General features: G+C 37.0%; 1 protein-coding gene across 3 annotated transcripts in view; it reads right to left on the bottom strand.

Moving 5' to 3' along the window:
* Positions 1 to 23531, bottom strand: part of grm4 (glutamate receptor, metabotropic 4) — a 216720-nt gene that overhangs the window by 115662 nt on the left and 77527 nt on the right. The window contains exon 1 of one of the 3 annotated variants that reach the window (XM_053498327.1): positions 302 to 361. The exons of the other annotated variants lie outside the window; for them this stretch is intronic. The gene's annotated coding sequence lies outside the window, so the exon portion shown is untranslated. Of the gene's footprint in view, positions 1 to 301; positions 362 to 23531 lie in introns of those variants that run through there. 3 annotated transcript variants of the gene reach the window in all.

The raw sequence follows: 23531 nt of genomic DNA, 5'->3' as shown, positions 1-23531 counted from the left end.
AAGCATTTGCAATCAACCATTTGGTACAACAACAAAATAAAAAAACGGGGAAAGGGGGAGAGGGAGAGGAAGGAAAGTAGAAAGGAAGAAGAATTGGTAGGATTATGAACACCAAAAGCCACATAGCACCAAAGAAAACTACAGTGGTCTAGAAAAAAGTGGACGATGACCAAGAGAATACATTAAAAACAACCCCAACCTTTTTGAAGGCAAAGACGTGAAATGATTTGAAATGCAACTTGACCTGAATCCATGTGTGCATGCATTTTAATTGATAAAGCTAAATCTAAAGGTACAATACCCCAAGGTAAAGCAGGAATTGAAGACAGCTGCAGTAAAGGTCTGGCAGAGCTTCCCTGGGAAGACACCTAGCACCCGTGGTGTTGTCTATGAGTTCTGTCTATGCACATAAATGAAACAGTCACACATACATATATATATATACTACTAACTGCTCAAACAACTACATATGAAATGCGTGCACACACACCTATGAGACGCGCGCACATACACACAAACTCTCTGCGCACATACACACACAAACTAGTAGTATATATGTATGTGTGACTGTTTCATATACTGTACACTCACCTAAAGGATTATTAGGAACACCTGTTCAATTTCTGCAATTATCTAATCAACCAATCACATGGCAGTTGCTTCAATGCATTTAGGGGTGTGGTCCTGGTCAAGACAATCTCCTGAACTCCAAACTGAATGTCAGAATGGGAAAGAAAGGTAATTTAAGCAATTTTGAGCGTGGCATGGTTGTTGGTGCCAGACGGGCCGGTCTGAGTGTTTCACAATCTGCTTAGTTACTGGGATTTTCACGCACAACCATTTCTAGGGTTTACAAAGAATGGTGTGAAAAGGGAAAAACATCCAGTATGCGGCAGTCCTGTGGGCGAAAATGCTTTGTTAATGCTAGAGGTCGGAGGAGAATGGGCCGACTGATTCAAGCTGACTGAAATAACCACTTGTTACAACCGAGGTATGCAGCAAAGCATTTGTGAAGCCACAACACGCACAACCTTGAGGCGGATGGGCTACAACAGCAGAAGACCCCACCGGGTACCACTCATCTCTGCTACAAATAGGAAAAAGAGGCTACAATTTGCACAAGCTCACCAAAATTGGACAGTTGAAGACTGTAAAAATGTTGCTTGGTCTGATGAGTCTTGATTTCTGTTGAGACATTCAAATGGTAGAGTCAGAATTTGGCGTAAACAGAATGAGAACATGGATCCATCATGCCTTGTTACCACTGTGCAGGCTGGTGGTGGTGGTGTAATGGTGTGGGGGATGTTGTCTTGGCACACTTTAGGCCTCTTAGTGCCAATTGGGCATCGTTTAAATGCCACAGGCTACCTGAGCATTGTTTCTGACCATGTCTATCCCTTTATGACCACCATGTACCCATCCTCTGATGGTTACTTCCAGCAGGATAATGCACCATGTCACAAAGCTCGAATCATTTCAAATTGGTTTCTTGAACATGACAATAAGTTGACTGTACTAAAATGGCCTCCACAGTCACCAGGGGCCTCATGTATAAAACTTTGCGTAGATTTCATCCTTAAAATGTGCGTACGCACATAAGGCAGAATTTGCGTACGCACAAAAGTTTTCAGATTTATAAAACCGTACGTACGCCAGAACCTGCGCAAGGTTCGCTTTATAAATCACAATTATCTGAATATTGTGCGCAGGAGCACGTGCTTATAGCTTACCCCAATCTCCTCCTGAAATAACCATATTTGGAGGTTAAGACCGCCTATTTTGAATATGTATGATCTCCCTGCATATTAATACGACCGATAATTGTCATTGATCTGTTGGCTAAAAATGGAAAAACAGAAACGAAAAGCAAAAAAAAAAAAAGAAACTTCACCGACTGCGAGATGGAGGTACTGCTGTCTGAGGTGGAGGGCCGAAAAAAAGTTTTATTTGGTGGGCTCTCTGCGGGCATTTCAAATAAAAGAAAGATGGTAGAATGGGAGCAAGTATAACAGAAGCAGTCAATACTGTTACATCGGTGCCTCGCACAGTCCAAGAGACCAAAAAAAAAATGGTCAGACTTAAAAGTAGTCGTTAAAAAAAAAGAATATGTGCACACAGGCGCAGTGTCGTAACAACTGGTGGTGGTCAAGGAATCACTGACCTCAGGATTAGGGGAAACAGGATTAAGTGGAGTTCTTCCAGAATTCCAAAGTGATAATGTGATTTGCGGTGACGATGCTAAGTAATTGATTTATCTACACATTATATAAGTTTTTGTCTGTTTAAAATTCAGCTTTTTTATTGTGGATAATTTAAATCAACCAATTCAAATTCCGCGGAAGTGGAAAGTCCTAAAATATCCAAGTGACAAATCTAGCAATAGATGCAGCTGTCCTTAAGATACGTTTATTAAAACAGTCGATTTTCCTGTTTATTCATATGCAAATAAAAAATAACTTAAAAAGACAACACCACTTGTACTTGAACACACAGCGCGGTTTCTCCGCGAGGGTCTTTCCAATACTGACCGTAATTCAGAACACAATTCCAAGAGAATGGCTCTTGGAAATCGAAATCGGCTCATGAGCCAATTATCATCATGAGCAAGGAAATCTTCACGGTCTCTGAAAACACGCTCCCTCCGTAGAGCGTCATTAGCAAGGTCTTCTAACAGCGCTAGAGCATCCATTATGATGATATGTTATATACGCACATACCTTTTTATAGCCCATTCATTAAAAAAAAGTAAATTCAAAGTATTTGCACTTGGTTAAGAATGCTGATAATGATAATTCAGGTTGATGCAATTTGATTAATTGGGTGATGACTATTTTAAATAATTATTGCTATTTGGGCCAGTTGGTGTCGCCAAAACACATACTCTTTTAAAAGAGTGCGTACGCACGGTCAAGAGCATCCTTACGGTGCGCACTTATTTACGCCAAGTTTATTTTTTATAAATCCCGATATGTGCGTGGAAAAATGCGTACGCATATTTCTATGCCCATTTTGGGCGTACGCAACGTTTATACATCAGGCCCCAGATCTCAACCCAATAAAGCATCTTTGGGGTGTGGAGGAACGGGAGCTTAGTGCCCTGGATGTGCCTACAAGTCTGCCTGTTTTGACAGAAGAAGAAGATCTAATAAAGATTAAGTTTAGTTTGAAAACAACTCACTTTAATTTTTGTTAAATTCACTTATTTTATACCACCTTAGCGCTGTTATTTCAGCTGTGAAAATATTACCTAACCCCAGTAAAATATTCAGTTATTCTTTTCTAATTAATATCTATTAGTAGTTTATTTTAAAGTTGATTATTAAATCCGGAACTTAACATCACTTTTATTCAACATTTTAATTTAATTTATGGCAAAAGTTTAACTTCAGGTAGATACCAAAAGTTTAATTAAATTCTGTGCTTTAAATTTTTTGAGACTGATTTCGAGGTCTACCAATTCATGAAACGTAAAGATATCACTGAGTTCTGATTAATGTACATTCAAAACCTTTCTTTTATTTATATAGATATCCACTTAATCCCCTTTGGAATATCAGATAACCCCTGGCTGCTGGGGTTAAATCCCAAATAGCTTTAAATGTGCCCTTGTTCGACACACCAAGTATTAAATACTAAAGAAATCCTAGTATTAAACTAGTAAAAAACAAACAACACAGCCAATACAGAATTTCCTAGAAGCAAGTAATAAGGAAACAAAGTGTTGTTCAGGATGTCATAATAACATGTCAAAAATATGTAATGAGATGTGTTTCCTTGCTGAAAGAGCTTCCATGACTTGTTTAGAATGTGTGTTTTGGCAAGCAGCTGCTCTCTCCTCTTTCCAGTACTGCAGACTATACCCATGATGGTGACCAACAGTTAGTGTAACATGACTGTTAGCACACATATGGAGTGATATATACCGTATAGAGTAAACCGTCCCAGTGCTATAATGCTTTATATCACCAGATCTCATCCACTCAGATTACTCGGTCAGAACTAATCAATCCACTGACTTTCACTGTAGCTTTGTAACATAAGAAAAGTTCTTATATAAAAATATAAGCGCAGAACTCATAAGGACATGAAAAGTCATTTGAGTTATTTCCCATTTTTAATATCTATATATATTATGGTGTAAAATATTTATTACAATATACATATACATTATTATAAAGCAACAAGGCAAATTTCTATAGGTACAAGAAGCATTGTTGCCACAAAACTGCTGTTATTATATAGTTCATTGGCGCATGTAAAATAAGTCTCCCAGAATTGCATCATTGGTTTTTGCGGAAAACAATTTACTGGCCAAACACATTGTATAATTACTAACTAAAGTCATCATGACAACATTTAATTTTCATGGCTATGCCCTTCATAAATCAGCATGAATAATCTCTATAATTCCCTCATTATGCAAGAAAGCCATATATTTTCACACTTCAACACAAAGAGCTCTCCATAATTACTGTCATAAAACATTTTTGTTTGGCTCCAGAACATTTTTATACTTTTTTTTTTTTTATAAAAAAGACGTATAAATGCGACTTTTTTTGTGCTGAGAATATCTGAGGTGCTAACAAATTTCTAGGCAATAAAAATATAATGCACATAAGTTTGGAGATGAATTTGGTTTTGGAATGGGAAGAGTGCATACAACAGTCTATAATATAAACTGTATATGCACTTAACAAGTGTAGTTATTATTACTGTACCACATAATTTCTGCATAAATGATAAAAATGCAGAAAACAAAATCATACAGAACTTCAATAAAATATAAAATAGAAATAATATTAAGCCAACAAACCACAAAAATTTACTTACCGTAAAGACATATTAACTACTGGCTCCGAGATTCAGCTGGGACTCTGATTTAGTGCTTTAATAAAACTTACACTCTTCAGAATTGTGAGGATCCAGGGTCTATCTCAGTAACACTGATCACAAGGAAAAGGAATTTACCTTAAATAGGACACCAGTACATCGGAAGCAGGAATTTGAGGTAGTGATGTGAATCGGTGGTATTAATTCTTGCATGTGATTGTTTAGAATTTGTTGATTAATTGTCTATGACAGCATGAATCTGACAGCAAATGAAAATCAGAGTAAGCTTTGCAAAAGGTACTACGTTTTACGTCACATGAAAAAAATTCAGCAGTTTGTGTGTACAGGATTCTTGGTAACATGACAAGGAAAGGCAGAAGAGAGCCTGACTATTTTCAGCTACTATACTGTGAATTATAATTGGAGCTAACTTAGCATGCAGACATTGCACAACATAACTATAACAACTATATATGGTTCAAAAGTGTGATGTGCCATTCACTAACAAAATAAAAGTTAAATATTTGGCAATTTGTTGTGCTATAGGAGAAAAAAATTTTTTTTTCAAATAACCTAATATAAAAAAAACAATCATTTAATTTGCGGTGGTGATTATTATTTATTATTTATTATTTTCAGCATCATACAAAAAGGGCATGACCAAATAAATAGTATATGTATTGTATTAGTATATGTATAGTATTGTTTGAAAGCAGGGTATGCTCTATATTTTCTTCTTTGGTGCTAAGTATACAGACTGCAGACAGGTAATGTTTTAGTGAGTCCATGTCTCTACCCCTTTCTAGATGCTATGAAGCCATTATTGCTTTGTACTGATGCACACTAATGCTCGGAAACAAAAGAGCTTCTCTCCTGTCAAGATCTGTTCAGTTAATGAACACTTCCGTTCGAGTGAGTTCCTTTAAAAGCCACTCTAAGTAAGAGTGCAGCACAGAAGGCTCTTCCTCTGGTGTTGTCTGACTCAACAGACTAAAGAGTTTAGACTTTGCCCTTCACCACCAGATGAGAATGTGTCACTGAAGATAAGGGTGCAGCGTAGTACAAAAAGGGATCTTCTTATCACAAATGTGGAAAAATTACTGACATGACGTGTGGGGCATGACTTCGTTTGAGGTGAAATGTTACCAAGTTGGATTCTGATAGAACCCTGGCAGGGTCAATGGTCTCTGGGGGTATCTATGAGAGGAAATACATACAGGTGACAGTAAAGGCTTTGAAAACGGCTATAAAACTGAACAAAGGAATGACGGCTCTAGGAGACATTATCCTCCATGAAAACTTGTGATCACCACCAGATTTTATTTATCTTTTTAACTAGAACACATTTGGAATGGACAAAGTTTCAGTTAAACAAAAATAAATTTCTAAATTGTAAAAAATTTCAACAAACCCTGTCTTGTCATTGTCTTCTATTACGTTCAGTGTTCATTTCACTGAACTGCACAGGGAGAACATCTGGTTTAACATCTGGCATTATAACCCATTTCTTCCATCACAACTTCATTTCATCTGTCCCAGAAACTCGACTGTCATGAAAAAATGTGCGAGCAACAGACATTAAAACTTAAAATGTTATATACACACTCTGGGGCTGCATAAGGACAGTGGAACAACATAGCAAGTAGGTTATTTATCAATGCCAAAGTAGAGACAAAATAAAAAGCTTTCATAAGGCAGCAGATTGCTGCTGGCGTGTTTGCCATCGAACACACTTGACAGTGTAAACAGATTTGTCAGCCAGCTTGGCTATCACCTCTCAACTAATGGGACTGAAAAGAAACGGGCACGCGGTGCAGATATTGAGCAGGGGTGTTAATCTTGATTCAGCTGTCATTTCCCCAACGAGGTGTTAAATCAATACAGATATGGTGTCCCAGTCCTACACTTTGGTTCTCGGCATCCAGCAAAAGAAGAAAGCCAGGACGTTAGTGAAGATTATGTAAGCAATTTGCAAAGACTTTTAGAGTAAGGACAAATTAATCAAGCTTTTTTGTTGAATAAGCTCAATCAGGGGAGTTGTCAAGAGTAAATCTTGTCAGCCCTCCTTGCGAATAACGATGTTCCATTCTTCACTCACAAAGGAGGAAGAATTTCAGTTGAATCTAAACACCCCCGTGTTCCAACATCAAGTTTGAGCAGTGGCCATTTCTTTTACAAATTTTACACAGAAAACATTTACAAGCAATAGCAAAGAACAGCTGTCAAGATGAAATAAATCAGGCTTTACCGTTTTTATTTTTCCTCAGTATTCTCTGTACAATTTGTACAAGCTTTGCCTCCTAAATGGAGCAACAGAAAAGAATTCAACCTATTGTCAGGAGATAGCAACGTTTGAATTCTGATGAAAGCAAAGCCATTCGTGGCCAGGAGCCAAGTGTGCAAATTAGTAAAAACAGCATAATTGATTAGTTTTATGTCAATTGAAGCAATATGTACAAACAATAACTATGTATGATTTTTTTTGTTTACATATTTATCCTATGATTTGCTTGTCATTCATTTTGTCCCACCTCCATGCTCCATCCCACCCCCCCACCCCCCACCCAAATCCTGAAGCAATGCATTTGTTTATTTGTCTTTAAAATTGCATATTCAATTAAAAGTTATTAGCAAAAAAAAATAAAAAAACAGCGCAATCTTTATCCCCAGTCAATCACAGTGACACTAACCAATTAAAGCCATCTTTGAACTGAGGAATGTGGAAGAGGGCAAACTTTTTTCAGAGTGTCATGTGACAACAGTCATGAGCAACAGTTCAGAAAGATGGCATCATCTGTCTTGGAGAAACACGTGTAAGGCTTTTCCCTCCCCAGTGGCTGTTCTATGATGGAGAAGTCTGGCTGGCGGTCGGCTGCCAAATTAGCGGGCATTTTTCCATCCTTTTTAACAGGCTCAGGCTTTATACAGTAGTTGCACATTTGTTTTTGTAGTGTGATAAAGAAATTCTGTTCTACTCAACAGAAAAGTACGTTTCAGGGGAAATACAGATACAGTATTGTGGTTTTAGATGTCAGTGAAGATGACTGAATGGTAATCATAATTGATGCCAGCATTTATAGTAATAGATTATTAAACCCATAAAAGTTAGAATAAAAGATTCATGGACCATTAACTGTTCGAAAAAATAATCACTAAATTATTCTTTTTAAACACTGGCAGTTCTAAAGTTACATTACTTGGAAAATGGTAATTCGCTGAGTCAAAATAAAATGAACTGTAATTTATTGGATGCAGCTTTCAAACTAATTAACATTGTATTTATTACTGGACATGCAGAACATCAATATTTCCCCCTGCTTTTATTCATTAAATATATATATATATAATGTATATACACAATATTGCCAAAAGTATTTGCTCTCCTGCCCTTACATGCATATGAAGTTGAGTAACATCCAATTCCAAATCCATGGCTCACACATTGCAGCTATAACAGCTTGAACTTTTCTTAGAAGGCTTTCCTCAAGGTTTGGGATTGTGTTAATTGGAATGCTTGACCATTCTTCCAGAAGCGCATTTATGAGGTCAGTCACTGAGGTTGGATGAGAAGGCCTGGCTCGCAGTCTTCGCTCTAATTCATTCTAAAGGTGTTCTCTTAAGTTGAGGTCAGTCAAGTTCTTTCACACCAAACTTGCACCAATAAGCATTGCTTACTGTGAGTGAAACAAAGTAGGAATAAAAACTCTAAAATGGATTCATACCAAATCAAAACTTTTAAAAATGCAGAAAAACTGAAGAACTGCGAGTCAGGCCTTCTCATCCAACATATGACCTCAGTATGACCTCACAAATGCGCTTTTAAAAGAATGATCAAAATTTCCATAAACACACTCCTAAACCGTGTGGAAATCCTTTGCAGAAGAGTTAAAGCTGTTATAGCTGCAAAGAATGGACCAACATTATATTAATATATACTTTTATAAATAAAAACCTCATTACTACAGCGTCTGGAGGAACACGCCAGGTTTTGCTCATTGGAGTCGCATTAGTATTTATCTCGAATGTCTCACTCATACCATCCAGCAGCATAGACGAGGAAGGGTGACCTTTTTATAGACATAATTGATTTTACTGTTGTAGCACAGTGAATTACATCAAGGCAAGCCAAGAAGATCATTTTGACCACCTGCACTTGAGACTTTGATTTGCTACTTTAGATAAACTCTTGGCCAAAATCAGTGTATCAATTTGTTATAGTGGTGGGCAAAGTACACAAATCCTGTACTTGAGTAAAAGTAGAGATACCCCAGATAAAATATTACTCAAGTAAAATAAAAGTCCTTAATTTACTGTACATGGATACAAAACTTTTACATTTATTTAAGTATTCAAAGTACTATACTTGCAATAGCTCACATCCTTAAATAAAAAAAAGAGTAAAAAAAAAAAAAGTCTCTATGTCTGTCTCTAGCCTTCCAAACTGTAAATATGCTAGATTTATGAGTCAGCAGATGGCTTTAAATGCTACACCCATTGTGGTTATGTAAAGCAGGCTGAAATGTAGTGAAGTAGAAGATGAAGTAAAACTACTCAAGTAACGCTCATATATGCAAAAAACTGTAAAGTACAGTAATTAAGTAAATGTACATGTGCTATATTACCAATAATATTTAAATCCTAAACAATGTTTAAACCTAATATTTTTTTACAACATTGCACAATGATATGAAAGCAGACAGAAGTAACATTCCATTCTTTATATGTCTTATAGAAACCGTGCACTTTTAAACCTATGAGTTGTTACACCGTGGTTGCTCTATACAGCACATTTTCTACAGAAGTAAAATAAATTGCAGTAGAAACATAAAAGGAGAAAATGTTCCAGGCTATGGGGAATTGACCACTACACAGAGGTGCAGTGTAAGTCAGAACTAATCTCAGTCTAGAGGCCCAGTGTCAATGCTGGACTTGACAAGTGTGTTTGAACAAGGCAGGGGGCAGGAGCCAATTCCCCCAGTGAGTTTAACTGAGTTCCGGGTCCAGGAACTAATTCAGAAATGTTTATGTAAAGCTCCGAGCCTTAAGTTTGAAATTTTCTAAAATCTAATGTTAAAATATCCCATACAATTTATTCTGATTACAGACTTGGACACTGTTCGAAAACCTTCTAGCGTGCCAAATGTACTGTAGGTGTTAGTTCAAGGCAGATGAATTCTGCTCTGTTAAACAAGTTCATTTTAACAATGTTGCCAACAGAATGGCATAATGCCATCTTATAAATTTAGTACTGGATCTGAATTGGCTGAAATTGGATGTGAGACTCTGTACCAGTAATCTCATTTAACTTTTGACTACCAGTCAAAAGTTTGGTCTTTTATGATTTTTATTTCTTTCTACATTGTGAAACAATGCTAAAGGCATTCAGAATTTGCAATAATCTCTTTTAAACATGCTCTGTAAAGCCTTCATAACGGCTATAAAATGAGGTGCAGTAATTTTGTGATAGGCTGGTACTGTAACTCTAACTGCAGCAGAGATAGGTATTGGTCTTACTTTCCTGGGATGGTCTTCATGAGAGTTAGTTTCATCATGGTGCTTTTTCTTATACTGTAAGAACTTTTCCAAAATAGCTTGCCTTCATGTCTTAAAGTAACAACTGACTGTTGTTGTGGTTGTTACTTAATTACATGATTTTATATGTGTTATTCCATATTTTTGTAATCTTCAGTATTGTTCTAAATTGTAAAAAAAAAAAATAGGCAAAAAACATTGATTTATAAGGTGTTTACAAACGTTTGATTTGTACTGTATACTGTATATAAACAAGTAATGATACATTTTAATTCAGTTAGATCTTAATTCTGTGACAAGACCCTAATTATCACTAAGAAGTAAATAAAAGCATATTTACGAATAGCAATAAAAGCTCATCAATCAAAAGGCTGAACATGAAAACGATAAACCTTTCTAATTTGCATTCATAAGGTGTGACAACACTTGGGGAGATATTTTTTAGATAACATTTTAGTTCATGTCAGTGATAATCATGCTAAACATAGGAATGTAACAACTTATTCACTGTATGAATGCATCATTTCCAAACTCTTGACAATTCAACGGCATCTAACAGTTAATACAGCAATTACTTCTCCTTTTTGCAATCAACACTAAATTGATTAGCAATAATGATGATCTAGACCCAACAAGATCTTTCGTTTCCTTCAAAGCAACGTGCTAATCAGAAATGTGAGTTTAACTAAACAAGGTGAGGGAATATAAGGTAGAATGTAAGGAAGGAATGGCTCAATATAGAGACTATAAACTTTTTTATTTTTTTATTTTGTCCAGTTAAAAAGCAGTTCTTCAGTTTTTATTTATTTTTAAAGTTTGGATTTGATATAAATACATTTTTGAGTTTTCATTCCTACTGTACTTTGTTTCACTCATAGTAAGCAAAGCTTATTGTCGCAGTGCACCCTTGGGCAGAAACTTTACAGCTAACAAAAATCATCAAAGAATTGTGGGAATTCTGTGTAAAAGACTTGACAAGCCGATTCAGTCTTGAACGAGTGGGTACTGCTTTACTCCTTAAGCAAAAAAATATTTTCCTCCAGATAGGGACTGTGTGGTCTTGTAAGAAAGTTATCTGATGTAGAGTCGTGAGTAGAATAGCAAGTGAATAAAAATTTATTAACTCCCATCAATGACAAAAAAATAATAATAATAACAAAAAACGAAATAAAGAAAGGAATGCAGGTTTTATCTATGCCTACTGTACAACATGTCCCTGTCGAGTAGCACAGAAATACAAACGTTACATCCTGTAATATTGTACTGAAATCTGTTTCAAGTCAAATGTACTGAGTTCATTTAATGTTTCTTTAGAAGGACATGTGTTATGATCATATAATTAGGTTGTGTGTGGAATAAAAAGAATTGCACAGATCCTTAAAATACTAAGGCTACAATTTTACATATTACATATTTAAAGCAGGTAGTATTGCTGCCTCTGTGATCTAGAGTTGAGCCTTGAGCTTGAAATTCTGTCTGTTATGAGTTTCACATGATAATACTGTGTCTGTGATTTTTCAGATTCTCTGATTCTCAACTATTTTTCAAAACCAAAAATTGATTGTGCAAAATAGTACATAGGCATGCATCAGTGTAAGAACATGCGAGTATAGTGCCCTCTTATATGTAGACTGGCATCCAAGTCAGGATGTACTACCACCTCAGGTCCAGTGTGTCTAGTCTGGATTTAATGCAGCCTTGACCAGGTTAAGAGGTTGCTGATCATTAATGAATGAATGAGTGGATGGAGAGATGGATGGATTAATAAATAAATGAATAAATGTAGTTAAATAAATGACTAAGTTGGGGGCGTGGTGGTTCAGCGGTTAACACTGCTTCTTTCAGCATTAGGGGATTGAATCTTGCCTCTAGTCAGTGTGTGTGTGTGTGTAGGGAGTTTGCATGTTTATCCACATGCTTGATAGGTTTAACCTCCGGCTACTCTGGTTTCCCTCGCATTGTCAAAGATGTGTTGTAGGCTGACTGCCCATTGCCCATAGCATGTGATTATGTTGTAAGTGCCTGTGCCTTGCGATTGGCAGCTCATCCAGCGCGTCCTTTGCCTTGTGCCCTGGACTTCTGTACAGGCTCCAGGCCCTTACTTATGCAGATAAGTGATATGGAAAAAATAAGGAATGAATGATATTACTGGAACAAATATGGTAACCTATAATGAAAATGGCAAACAGTAACTCATAACTGTTTCATCACAACAGAGTCTATTTCCATACCAAAAGTTAGGGGTTAATATATTTGCAAAACCCATCAAGCAGTGGCTCAAGACCATCCCAGGGAAGCAAGACCAAAAACCATGGAATTAGAAGGTGTGTCCAACACCACATTGTGTGTGGTGTGTTTGTGTCTGTGCTTTTGTGCCCTAAAATCGACTGTCACTCCATCCAGAGTGTACCCCGTCTCATGCCCCAGGTCCCCTAGGGTAGGCTCCAGGCCTCCCGTGACCTGGTACAGGATAAGCAGTATAAAAAATAAGTGAGTAAGAGGATGGTTGATTTAAGAATCATGGGTTTAAAAATCATTATATTGTATGGGAAGAATACAATAAGGTTAACAAGAGAATCATACCAGCCACCCAATAATGAGTTATGATTTGAAACACTCATATGGGCTTATATGTATTTACAATGTATAAAACCCTTTGTTTGACATCCAGAACTAAATGTTTACAATATAGAATTAAATAAAGTCTAAAAAAGTTCAGATGATGTTTATACTGTACATGTTTAAGTTCATGGAGCTTTTATTATGCTCTTAATCTTACATACTGTGCAGCACTTTCCATTTATTTTTAACTTTAAATACATATATTTTAGAGCAACAGCATGAAAACTGATCTTATAATAAAAAAAAAGTCTTCTTTTTCCACAATAGGCCTGCCGCGAATGCATCTGTTTATGAGCCTAAGAGTAAGGTTGTGTGTTTAAATAAGTGTAGTAAAGCCTCAAACTAACAGTATTAATGAATACACAGATATGAGTCTGGTTCTCAGCCTGTTCTTTTTTTTCTGTGCATACAAAAATTTCCTAGCTCAAATGAATGATACAGACAAATGCCTATCGTCCAGTATAATGTATGTATGAATGTCAAAAAATTGAAGCACCATAACAGGAATACTAACACAAACTTAAAACCTACTAATCAATAAATCCCCCTGAAAGCCAGGGCTGCCATCCTTTATTTATGACACTTTATGCCCAGCCTAGTTGTTATTTATCATTCTCTCTCACCATATCCACGCTGGAGGCATATGCATTATAGCACTATTGATGACGTACCGGAGCATGAGTATATTACAGGCTATGTTCATGACTTCTGAGGATGAAAAATTGTTTTGTTGCACACTGCTATGAGAAGAGATGACACAAATACAGCATTTTAATTACTGCAAGATTAATCACTATGTTAAACATTTCACAGACCCAAAATGTTGATCGCCTCTGTGAACAGTAACATAAATTTACTTGGCAACTCCGCATTTCAGGAACACATAAAGAGACGAGCTGGAGGCGGACATGGCTGTAAACTTTATTAGTGCTTAAAGTTTGACAGAGGGCCTCTGCCAAGCGAGATGAATAATGAAAGTGGTGCAGCATGCCTCTTCCCTAAAATGTATTAGGCTTCTCTGAGCAGCCTCAGACTATGGTTATAATTTTTGATGGGTTCAACACATAAAGAAGCTGCAGAGAAACTCCAATCTTATGTGAAGCCGATATGAAATATTAATCAGACAAATCACAGGATGCCTGTCCAGACGCGGCTTGATGCTGAGCAGCTAGTTTTTCTTTGGCGTCCTCATCACGTGAGCGGCAGACCTCCCGCATCAGGGTACGTCTGTGCGCATGTGCGGGTGCTTGTGTGTAAGCGTGTGCATGTTTATATGAGTGTAACCAGACCTTCTGCTGGAATGCATTAGTTTTCATTCTCCAAGAGATGTTTCATGTTTCTGTAGTTCCATGGAGCAACAGCCAAATCTGATGAAGCTGTAATAAACACGCTCTGGCTGTCTGGAACTGGAGTGTATCCTGCTGATCTGCAAACCCACCGTCTGTCCTCAACAACCAAAGTGCAGCACGATACAGTACTACTGTAGCATTTTGACAGCCTTAGTATATTTAATACATACAAAGGCTGGGAAATTCAAAAGATATTTTTAGCCTAATGGTCTAAAGGACATTTTTCAATCAAGTAAGTACATGTTAAATCTCGACCCCCTTCTTGTGAATGTTTTAAATAGTAATGGTAGGGTCATGGCACAAGTTATTCTCTAAGTGGATTGTAAATGTGGTACATTAACTCCAATTGCACAGTTCTTCTGCTGTTCCATTAAAAAAAAAAGCCCCAATCTAAGAGATGAGGGGTAATTATAAGAATGGGATAATTATCATTGTGACAAATAAAAGTAAATATTGTTTGGAAAGAAATTAGCCATATGAATAGTTGGGCAGCAAAATGCAATAAATGCCATTTTTGAAATTTTACTCATTTTGGCAAATTATTATTATTTGACCCACAGGGTTGTATATAACAAAACGTACAACCTTTTTTAGGAGCTTTAAACTTCCACATTTTAGACAAAACATAACCATCAGTGCAACCTATTTTAGATGTTGTGACAAACCAATCCTATCATTTCTTTCTGTCTCTATGTGATTAGTGAAGCAAAGATACTTCCAGTGCTACACAACGCTCACTACAAATGCTTTCAAATTCAAATGTACAATTTGATTGTGTTAAAAGGGGTTTTTAAGAATGTTGAAGTCACTCCAGTGGTATTCGTCACAGGTATATGTCACTCAACATCCGCAGTACTTTCTGTGGAAAAGGACAACCATGTTACATACTGTAAGAAACAAAACTATGTGGGATACTATATTTTAGGTACTGTGGTGAAGCAGGCAAATAACATTAAAAAACTTAAAATATGCACAAAAGATTTGCATGAATGCAACAATTTAAATAGTTTCCTATGTGACTTTATGTCTCTCGCATAGTTGTGGAGGAATTCTGTCCCAGTCTTCTTTACAAAATCGCTTCATTTCACTAAGTTCTTTTTGGCATTATCTTATGCACAGTTCTCTTAAGGTCCCACAACAGCATTTTAATTTGATTGAGATCTGGACCTTTTTCTTTTTTAAACCATTCTGATGGATGAAGATTTACCCTCATTATACTGTCCTCATTGTCTTGTGGCATGACCCAATTTCAACCAACCTTTAGCAGTCAGACAGATGGCCTCACATCTGTCACTAGAATATGTTGGTATACACAGTATACCAACAGTACCCAGGTCCAGTAGGTGCCCAGGTGTTTCTACTGAAATGCTGTTCCGTTTCCAAAAAAATGGCTCTGGGCATTGAGGTCAAACAACTACACTTTGGTCTCACCTGTCCACAGGACATTGTTCCAGCAGTCATGTGGTTCATTCAAATGTAGTTTTGCAAACTTCAGTTCTGCATGTATGTTCCTTTTAAACAGAAGAGGTTTCTCTTGGCCACCCTTATAAATAAACATACTTGTTCAGTCCTCTTCTAATTGTGCTGTCATGGACTCCAACATTTAACATGCTCAGTGGGGCCTGTAGAGTCTAAGACATAGCGCTTAGTTTTGTTTTTTTTTGCATTGCATGGTCTTACCTTGGGGTAAATCTGGTGGAACGTGCTGGAAAGAGTGACAACTGTCTTAAATGCTTTCTACTCATGAGTGTTTTTTTTTTCACTGCAGAATGTTGAACTCATATCTGACACCTTCACACCTGCAAACTGCCAAAACGTCTGCAGTCATAGAGATCTGCAAACCTGAACAATTAACCAAGAGCTGATGATTAGCAGCACCTGGCTACAACTTACCCTTTCACTGCTACCATAAATAATAGCAGAGTAAAAAGTTATCTATGTTGTTTATTTAAGTTTATGGTTGCATAAGCCATAAGAAGCACTATGAGTGGATGATTTTTATTATCTTTTACACAAAAAAACATGTACTTTTTTTGTATATTTTTTACACACATCTTTACTCAAATAAATACCAACATTTTTACAAAACTTTGAGTTTAGATGCTATGAAATGGAAAATGTTGGCTTTTTAAAAAATCACACAAAATTCACACTTACATAACCCAAACAATATGGACAAAAGACTTTCAGCATTTGTGCTCTTTATACCCTTGTAGCTCAAAGAAAACATATTCCTTATTGGTGTGCAATATGCCTTGCTTCATTTGAAAACCAAAAAGAAAAAAAGAAAAATGAGAACAGCCGTTAAATTCTTCACTTAAGTGATGTCTACTCAACTCTTGAACCAAGTCTTTATCAATGAGCAGATGCTAACCATCAAAATAAACTTCATCTTAAAACAATAATACATTTTCTGGTTAACACAATTGCACTTTTTTTTATAGCACATAGTTATAGAAGGAAATTATACATAATCACACCTTCTGGTGTCACCCAAGTGAGAATGGTACCTTTTAAAGTCTAGTTCCTCTCAAAAATTCTTTCTCATGTCATCTCAGGAAGATTTTTACCTTGTGGAATTGCCTCTGGCTTACTCATTAGGGATACATCTCTAAATTTAAAATGCATAGCTAGACTTTGTACATTTTTATAAAACTGCTTGGTTACAGTTTCCATTGTTAATCATGTTATATAAATAGAATTGTATTGAAGTGGAAATAAGTAAGATAAGTGGACATAAACTAAGATATAAAAAAAATAAGGATGCATGCATTTAAAAAAAAAGTGTACTATTTATTTATGTAAATATCTTCGCTTGAACAATCTTTATTGTTATTTTCACAAAAAAAAGTTATAGCTGATACTGAACAATGTTCTAAGACAAAATATTGCAACTAACAAAAGAAAATATAAGAATAAGTGGAGTGTTTGATGGTTTAGTCTAAACAGAGCTAAACCATATCTGGAGCTGTATAACTGAGTGATTTTATAGTGCAGAATTTGAATAAAACAGAATCAGATGAATTAGGTTTATCATCAGATTAGCCTCACAACGCGTACACTGACGCCTTTCCATCCATCCTACACAAACACACTTAAGCCTTGTTATGTAAAAGTAAAAAAGGTTAAAAAAATAAATAAATAAAAAAGCATAACTTTCACACTTCCCTTTTTTAAACGTCGCAAAGCATCTTGCATGCAGTGAAGCAAAAGGACAATGATCACAACTAGAAAATATAAATTAACGACACTTTAAGCATTCAATGTACATTGCATAAGACTCGTACATTTATAATTCCTGTCCTTGGTTTTGAACACTGTCCAAGTTAATTCTATACTAGTTACTCACTCAAGGTTCATGCATTCTTCCAAAGATAAATTCTGTACGATTCTTAGAGGAACAGCAAGGTCAAATATAATAGTCAGATGTATGGTCAGAAAGGCTTTTGTAGTGTATCTGGTATTGAAATTAATATGTGTTTGTGCCCAGATCCCCACCAAACGTCAGCATTCTGGCGGCAGGCCTTAAAGTGCAGCATTTGCACACAAGCTTTATTATCACTGTAGCAATACCAGCACAATCCCTTAGCTTGTCATCTACCTCAAAATTTTCCCTGGGAAGGACGACACTGTACTGTATAAAAAGTGACTGTACTGTACAGACTGTACTGTATATACAATGCTGTGAAAAAGTGTTTGATGTTTTTTTTATTGCATATCTTTCACACTGAAATGGTTCAGATCAACTAACAAATTTTTATATTACACAAAGACAACCAGAGTAAATACAGAATGCAGATTTTAACAATGATTACATTTATATATTGAGGGGAAAAAAGCTGTCAAAGCCTGCTTCGCCCAATGTGAAAAAGTAATTGCCCCCCAAATCTAATAACTTTTTGTGCAACCTTTGATGGCAACTACTGTGTCAATGAATCTTTCATATCACTGTGGAGGAATTTTTGTCCACACTTCTTTATAGAATTGTTTCAGTTAGTCACTTTAAAGGTTTTTCCAGCATGAATGGCCTGTTTAAGGTCATGGACAGCATCTCGATTGAATTTAAGTCCAGATTTTGACTAGGCCACTCCAAAATTTTATTTATTTAAATTTGTATTTTACAGTGAAACCTTGGATTGCGAGTAACACGGTTTGCGAGTGTACCGCAAGACGAGCAAAGATTTTAAATAAATTTTGACTTGGAAAACGAACAAGTCTAGCTTTACGAGTATCATGTATCATGTATGTGCTTCTTGTTTTGATGTCGAGCATCACGTGATCACATCTGAACCAACGTTTTTTCTGTCTCTTGTGCTGCGGAATTGTGGGTAATCATCTCCTCTGCTGGGTCTTAGTGAACATCTCTCACTGGTATAATCAACATCCGTGCACGTGTGTACTGTTTACTATAACACTGTGACTACGTGTGTGCGTAAAACATTTTTTTTGCACGCATGTAAAGCCAAAGCAAGTCTCATTAAGATTCAAGATTTAAGATTTAAAGAACTTTATTAACCCCAGAGGGAAATTGCTTATGCTCGGTTACAGGTGCTCAGTTGTTATCTAAGGAAAGGTAATAAAGGTAATAAATAATAATAATAATCTTAAAAATGGCCGTTGGGAGAAAGGATCTCCTGTGGCGCTCTGTGGAACACTTGATAGTAATCAATCTCTGAAACTGCTCCTCTGTTCAGCGAAGACACTGTATAGCGGGTGAGAAGGATTGTTTAAAATGGATTGTACTTTGGATAAAATCCTCCTCTTCGCTACTACATCCACAGAGTCAAGCTCCATGCATAGCACAGACACGGCCATTTTAATTGACTTGTCCAGTTTGTTCTTATCAGACACCTTAATGTTACCACCCCAACAGACCACAGCGTAAAAAATGACACTCGCCACAACGGTTTCATAGAACATCCGCAGAATGGTGTTACAGACCTGCTCACCAGGGACAAACTGACCATTTTGATTCATACAAATTACCATTTTATACAAACTTAAATAATTCTTTTAATTGTGTAAAGCTGCTTTGCGGCAATGAAAAATGATAAAAGCGCTATACAAATAAAATTTGAATTGAATTGAATTAAAAGACCTGAGCTTTTAAAGAAAGTACAACCGACTCTGTCCTTTCTTATAGAGTGCCGATGTGTTGCGTGACCAGTTAAGTTTGTTTTCCAGATGGACTCCCAGATATTTGTATTCAGAGGCCATGTCCACTATCTCCCCCTTTATAGATATAGGAGTCACAGGGGTCTTGCTTCTCCTAAAGTCTACAACCATCTCCTTTGTCTTCCTGATGTTCAGTTGTAGATGATTACGCTCACACCAGGAAACGAAGTCATCCACTACAGACTGGTACTCAGAGGTGTCACCCTCCTTTATACACCCAACAACCACAGAGTCGTCAGAGAACTTCTGCAGGTGGCATGACTCTAAGTTATATCTAAAGTCAGATGTAGATAGGGTGAAAAAAAACGGAGACAGTACAGTCCCCTGGGGAGCTCCAGTGCTGCAGATCAAAGTCTCGGACACAGACCAAATGTTCTGTAATCGGACATACAGGGGACGGCAGGTCAGATAGTCCATGATCCAGGAAACCAAGCAGGTGTCAATGTTTATGTTCATTAGTTTCTCCCCCAGTACTGCCGGTTGGATGGTGTTGAAGGCACCATTAGAGAGGTTAAAAATCCATTTTCTCTCTCTGCTCAAGGCTTAGCCTGCTCTTTGCCTGCTGTGTGTGTCTATGTGTGTGCCCCATACACACACACACACACACACACAGACCCTTCCACTTTCGCCTTCATAGACACACACACAATATTTCTTTCTGCTTTACACAGAAACACTGCTCTGTTGCGATTCTTTTTAAAGGTAAAGTGCAGGTTAAGTTGTGTTATTATTACTTAACAGCAGTGATTCCGTTAGTGTGTCGCTCAATCGAGTGTCATTAGAGAGACTTCTTGTTTATTTTTCAATAAACTGGCGTATTTATTGTGCACGCGCGCGTGAGAAGAAAGGGTAACTGTGTAAGATGAGAAGGGGGAAAGGGGAGCTTACTTTTGATTCACACACACACGTTTTAAACAAAGGTGTAAAATTGTGTTTATTAAGTAGATTTCTAGTGCACACTTGTGCACTGTGGGGCACAAAGGTATTGATTCAGCCACCAATTGTGCAAGTTCTCTGACTTAAAAAGATGAAAGAGGCCTGTAATTTTCATCATAGGTATACCTTAATTATGAGAGACAAAACAGGAAAAATATGTGGTGGAAAATAAGTATAAGCAGCTCTGATCTTTTAAGATGATTTCTACGGCAATAAACAGACAGATATGAAAGGAGGAGGACAGGAGTCCAAATCATTCTGGCATGTCGATTAAATTAATAAATGCAGAACAGGTAATAAAGCTTCACTGAGCTTCGCTCTAAACTTCCTGGATCATCGTGATCCATGTGTCTGTTGATCAAATTCTCAAACCCAACAAGAGCCAACGGTGTGCTTGGAGTCTGAAATCGTGCTGAGCTAGGGAAAAAAATCCAGGTTTTAAATATGAGGCATACCAAATCAGGTTCAAAAGAGAAAAAGAGGGGAATCAGTACGTGTTGTTTTCTTCACACTCCATCTGTGTCGGTTTTGGCTAAATCCACTGCTCATTTGCATATCCATATTTTTGCCTCAAGTGTTCAAGGAAAGTCTGCTGTTTGCCATTTATCAAACTGAAATATTACCCTTCATAACAAAAAGCACATGTATCATAAAAAAGCTAGATTTTTAAAAATGAAGGCGTTCATTGAAAAGTCTGTGATTGATGAAGTATCAAAATCTATTAAAATGTAGGAAAATTCTTTGAGCTGAATGAAATGAGCGTGTATACCATGTGAATGTACTGAAGCTGTCTGCCTTGCCTGCATGGTCATGTCAGTGCTGAGGAGAATGCTGGACTGCACTGCCCATCAGCCCTTGACCTTCACATGACATCACATGCACCTGAGTCATGTTCATGTTCCTAATGAGCATTGCTCTTCAGGTTCTGACATTTAAGTGTGTCACACTTTTGTGTTTATGTGTGCTTGCCTAGTTCCTCTACACATGCTTAGTGTTTGTTGTTGGTGTATCACACTTAATAAAAAGTCATCTGCACTTGCATCCATATAAGACCCCATGCCTGACAGACAGCGACTTGGTGGTTCAAAAGGTTTTTTCTTTTGGATATTGACTGTAAGGGTGCAATTAAAGTCTATTTTCATAATCGATTCATATGTCGATTACTGCAAGGATTCATTAATTAATCAGGTCACAAATTGGCACCATTACTCAGTAGCTCATACTTAGCTGTCAGCTTTTAAATTTAGCTTGATGATGTTTTATGCATGTGATAACTAACAATTAAGATACTAAAGATGACTACTTCATTTAAAAAAATATATGTATTTTAATACATATATTTTATGATGAAAGAATTCTAAAACAAAGGAAAAGCAAAGTAGCAGCAATAAAATATAATAAGTAATAAACGCTTAGATGGGCGGCACAGTGGTGTAGTGGTTAGCACTGTTGCCTTGCACCTCCAGGGTCCGGGTGTGATTCCCATGTCTGTGTGCATGGAGTTTGCATGTTCTCCCCATGCTTGGTGGGTTTCCTCCGGGTACTCTGTTTTCCTCCCACAGTCCAAAGACATGCAGATTAAGCTAATTGGCGTTTAGTTATTTAGCAAATTGCAAATTGCCAGTAGTATGTAAGTGTGTATGTGTGGGTGCCCTGCGATGGACTGGCACCCTCTCCAAGGTGTACCCCGCCTTGTGCCCTGGGATCTGTTGGGATAGGCTCCAGGCCCCTTTCGACTCTGAGTACAGGATACAGCGGTATAGACTACAGTATGGGCGGGTAAGAGAGTAAATGAGTAAAGCTTAGAGATTGCGGATTTGATGGGAGTTGAAACTGAGATTATGTCTGTGGTGAAGGGCCAAGGTCAAGTGGTGTGGGCGTGGTCAATCAAAGTGGTGTTTGAAGGGCCCAAGAGTGAGGTAAGTGGGGGAAAAGATACAGACCTGAAAAGAATGTATGTGTGTGTGTGTGTGTGTGTGTGTGTGTGTGTGTGTGTGTGTGTGTGTGTGAGTGAGTGAGACAGAGAGAGATACAGAGAGAGAATATGCGCACAGAGCTCAAAAACAAGCCACATGTGTGTGTGAATTTCACTTAAAATGGTTCATTGAGGTGAACTGAAAATAAAAACCTGAATCACAACAACACACAGTAATAAATTATCCAGATTCTCTTTAGGTGTGAATCCTTTCCCACTTGACTCTCACATCCTTCACAAAGTGGCGCTTGGCCACGCCCCACCAACACACTGTTTACCTTTCATACTAGTGGCTGTTTTGCTCAAACTTAGTAAAATGATCAAACACTAAGGAGATTGTTATAATCAATAATTGTATCAATAATTGTTTAATAATCAGAGGTTACCTTTGTATTCATTTTCTGACATTCAGATGTCAGAAACACACACACACTGGACATTACTGTGTGTGTGTGTGTGTGTGTGTGTGTGTGTGTGTGTGTGTGTGTGTGTGTGTGTGTGTGTGTGTAAAAAAATTATGTGAGAAAAGAACATATTTTCAATCCTTTTTTCCATTTTTGTATTGACTGGAGTTTAAAAAGCAAGTTAGATTTTCCCCCTATTGTGACCTCATACTGTAAGAAAAGCTGTTCCTCTGGCATGTGGCTCAGTATGTTGCTGTTGTCTGCATGTGTGGGGCTCAGCAGTAGCCCATTTGCATAAAAGCTGCACATTTGGAAGAAAAATGAAGGTCTTTGAGGTAGTCACACAGTTGAGGTAGGGTTTATAAGGTATATCGATATATATAGTTACTTTCTACAAAAAAAGAAAAGAAAGAAAGCAGTAAGATAGTGGCAAACTGCTCAAAATGTAAGAAGCATGTCAGATGTGTATTCACAGCAGCTTACTGAAAAACTCCTCTCCTTTTTTGTCTTTTCTTTTCCCATATATACTGTATGTCATTTATATTCTAAAATGACAAACAGTGTATATATATATATATATATATAAAAAACAGTTTATATGATATAATACCTTTACTTTGGATTTTAATTGATGAGGTATTGCACGAGCCCCTTATTCTGTGAAACCACATTAGCATTTGCATCTCTCCTCTCTCACACTCTTCACAG

This window comes from Clarias gariepinus, chromosome 6 (assembly GCF_024256425.1).
Source record: "Clarias gariepinus isolate MV-2021 ecotype Netherlands chromosome 6, CGAR_prim_01v2, whole genome shotgun sequence".
In the NCBI taxonomy this organism is placed as follows: Eukaryota; Metazoa; Chordata; class Actinopteri; order Siluriformes; family Clariidae; genus Clarias; species Clarias gariepinus.
This window is presented reverse-complemented; position numbering and strand designations above follow the sequence as displayed.